The sequence below is a fragment of the Amblyomma maculatum genome, chromosome 10 (genome assembly GCF_055883805.1).
Source record: "Amblyomma maculatum isolate TAMU_Amacu chromosome 10, ASM5588380v1, whole genome shotgun sequence".
NCBI classification, from domain to species: Eukaryota; Metazoa; Arthropoda; class Arachnida; order Ixodida; family Ixodidae; genus Amblyomma; species Amblyomma maculatum.
In genome coordinates, this window is record NC_139353.1 from 12,747,573 (window position 1) to 12,751,184 (window position 3,612).

The 3,612-nt window shown below is 43.3% G+C and overlaps 1 pseudogene; it reads right to left on the reverse strand.

Moving 5' to 3' along the window:
- Positions 1 to 760: 760 nt before the first annotated feature.
- On the reverse strand, positions 761 to 891 carry LOC146175633 (U1 spliceosomal RNA; annotated as a pseudogene).
- Between the last annotated feature and the right edge of the window lie 2,721 nt (positions 892 to 3,612).

The window sequence follows — 3,612 nt, forward strand, 5'->3', positions numbered from 1 at the left end:
ACATCCAAGAGGCAGATGCAATTCATTGCGTGAGCTCCTAAATATGAGCCCCGCTGCGTTGATGCAGGCAGGAGTTGTGGCACTAGACTGCTTTTCCCAAGAATTCGGAATCTAATCCCAGCCGCGGTGGCCACTTTTCGATGGAGGCGAAAAGCAAGGCGCCCGTGTGCTGTGCGATGTCAGCGCACGTTAAAGAACCCCAGGTGGTCGAAATTTCCAGAGCCCTCCACTACGGTGTCTCTCATAGCTTCAGTTGCTTTAGGATGTTAAACCCCAGAAACCAAAGTGATCTTATCATATATATATAGCTGCCTGAGCTAAACAGAATCAAATATTTTGTCCTGGCCTATGAGAAACCACCCGAGTGTTGTTTAGAATCGCCAGGTATAGCCTGCAACATTTTTCCTTCGCCGAAATTAATTAATCAATATCGACTAAATACCTAACATTTTGCAAAAGCAAAAGTTGTAGATCGTCTAAATAACGTCTAGTTCGATCATTTTTCACAAAGCCAGCGTTTACGTAAGTATTTTTTTACCGGCCGTCCATAACTCGCGCAGTGAAAAAAGTATTCCAGGCGACAAAGGAGCCACTATAGTCTGTGCGTGTGCGTGCGTGTGCGTCTGTGTGCGTGCGTGTGCGCAGCGAGCGCACCCCCGAAGAAACCCACAGCGCCTTCACTCTAAAGGGCACGAGGGATATGCTGTAATGAGCAAATAAGTTTGACACATCTCCCCTTATGCACAATTAAATGTCTATCGTAAAATTACATGCCCCATCTGCCTCGATTGAGGAAGTGGCAGAGGTCAGCACGGGCGCAGTGCAATGCCCGCGCCTCGCCCTGGAGGCTCCTCCATCCTGACCAAGGATGCCTCAGCACCAGGTAAGTATCTAGAAAGCAAAAGAGAAAATATTTCGACAAGCACGCCAGAAAATATTTCAACTTCTCCTACTCGCCCAGACAGACGCTAACACTCGGTCGGTTCGGCGTTGTTCAACCTTGCCTTCAAGGTACACCGCAAGCAAAAACATAGAACACGGGAACGGTAACCATCGCAAGTCAGAAACGTCTTGATGCACAAGAGCTACCCACGCCCAATTCATGCTGCCGTCTCCAGAATAAAACTACGGCCCAGAAACAAAAGCAGCCTTCGTCTAGTATCCAAGAGATGTGGGCTCGCCACTTGCCCGGTATATCGTAATAAATGGTTAAGTACCTAAGACAGCGAACCTGCTCCAGTTTTTTGTCGCTTATTAAGGTATTGAATTCTCGAAAACCTTAAATCTTTTTCTCTCACAACCGGAAGGCGATAAAACTTCAGTTATTTACGAACACTGTAAGCACCCTTTCACTAAGCAAAAGTACAAAGAACGGCGCCAGTTTTTCTTTTTTTTTTTTTTTCGCAACACTTGTGGTGCGTTAACTAAGTCGCTTATCTTACTGGGATCTACGCGTGAACCACGCCCGTTCGTGTAAGCAGAGATAACGACATTTACAATCGCGGCCGTAATAAAATGGAGCACGCTTCAACAATCAGACTCCGAACGCCTAACCCTGTGAAAATTTGGAGCGCACTTCCTGCGTATTCTTGACAATGCCGCCGCTACTGCTGCTCGAGCATACTTACCATGTGTCTGTGAATGATCTAGTATATCGATATAATTATCCAGGCGCTCACAGCAGCGTATACCTAGACGTGGCGGCGGCGTTTCCCCAGTAGAACTGGTAAGCAGAAAAGTGTTAAACAGCAAACGCATGAATGGCAGAGCAAAACGATTATCAGTGGACTTGTTCGTGGTTTCATTAGCATTCTGTCAACTCCACATGCCATAAACAGGAAGCGAGACAATTTCTGAAGACATGTAGCCAATCAAAACTTCATCTTATGCCAGCACTTATATTTTGTTTCTTTTGTAAGGGGATTGTGTAGCAAAGTCAATTATTAGAGCGGAAGCCCTATCCTCCGGGCTGTAACTTCCGAGTTCACCGGAAGTTGGCGAATTGTCGTTGTTGTTGTTGTTGTTGTTGTCCTCATAAAAGTGGCGCATACCCACAAGGTAGATGACCTTGAGCTCTTCACGAAGCTCCATCTCGCCGCCTTCTCTTTAAGCGAGAGGTCTACTCTTCGACACGCACGACACGTAGCTACCAAGTTTTCCGAGTATCGACGAATGACATCCAAAGCATCAGAAGGTCAAATGAGGACTTTGTCGTTTTGATGGTGATTTAGCTATTTAGCGTGCAAGGCTTTCACACTGCAAAAAAATATATATACTAATAATAACAACAACAACAACAACAACAACAATAATAATAATAATAATAATAATAATAATAATAATAATAATAATAATAATAATAATAATAATAATAATAATAATAATAATAATAATAATAATAATAATAATAATCGGAGCAGATTCAATCCACTTGGTTTTGAAGCCAAGTACTCATGTTCAGTAGCCGAGCTGCTCAGCTGCTGAGCCACCGTGGCTTTCCTTTTTTTTTCTCTCTTTATTGCATGGAAAAACTTCCGTGGAGCTGAAACTAAAACCCCTCATGCCTTAAATGACTGAGCTGAATAATGCAAGCCCGCCAAAATCCATTAATTCCCCATTATGACAGATGTCAAAATTCAGTGAGGCACACAGAAGCATCGAGATGCGGTAGCCAACAAGACGGCTCTTCCAGGGCAGCGTATACACTCCCCGCACCAAAGCGCACTACTCTCGAAGAAAAAAAAAAAAACAAAACAAAAGAAATAGACTTTGTTTATCGTGGTGGTTAAGGATGACAGTTCATCATTCGGCTTTTCCATAAGCTAAATAGCCCAGTCAACATAAACAAATCATAAGGCACATCATATTTCTTGCAGGAAACGACTAATGTATGGTGGGATTTCGATGTCATTCTTTAGCGTCCGCTACAATCTATACCAGAAAAACACAGCATCACGGCATAGAATAAAGCAGTGGTCAATGGTCTCTGTCGTGTTACACAGGCGGCAATTCGCCGATCATGGCACAAACATCTGCTTGGCGTGAAGCCATGTGATGATGATGTGTGAAGCCAAGCGTTGATGTGTACAGTTTAAAAAAGAATATTTTTTTTTTTTTTTTTTGGCAGCAGACTGAATGCTCACGCACTTAACACGCTTTAAAACGCTAGTGTCAAGAAGCTCCTGATAAGGTTACCGATACAAAGGCATCGGGGACAAATACTCAGTAACCTCGGTCATCTGCTTTTTGGATATGCTATACAGGTAATTTAAAGAAAGCGCGCAATGAGGAAATTGAGGGTTTCCGCAACCCCATTAAGGAATCCCCATAGAGTCCCTTCGTACCCATGTCCAGTCGGTGCTAATAGATAATGAAAGTCAGAACTAAGACGCCTAACAAGCACAGATACTACAAAGGGATGCTTTGCCAATTTGAAAAAGAAAAAAAAACGCAAAACTAGCTGCTGTATAGAACAAGGGAACGAGACCTAACTCGCTAAACTCTATTAGAAGGCACAGGTTATCACGACGCATGGGTTCCCACTGAAAGCAACATAAGAAATTTGCGAATATTGTCTGTATTTACTGATCCTTTGCAAGCTTTGCAAACAAG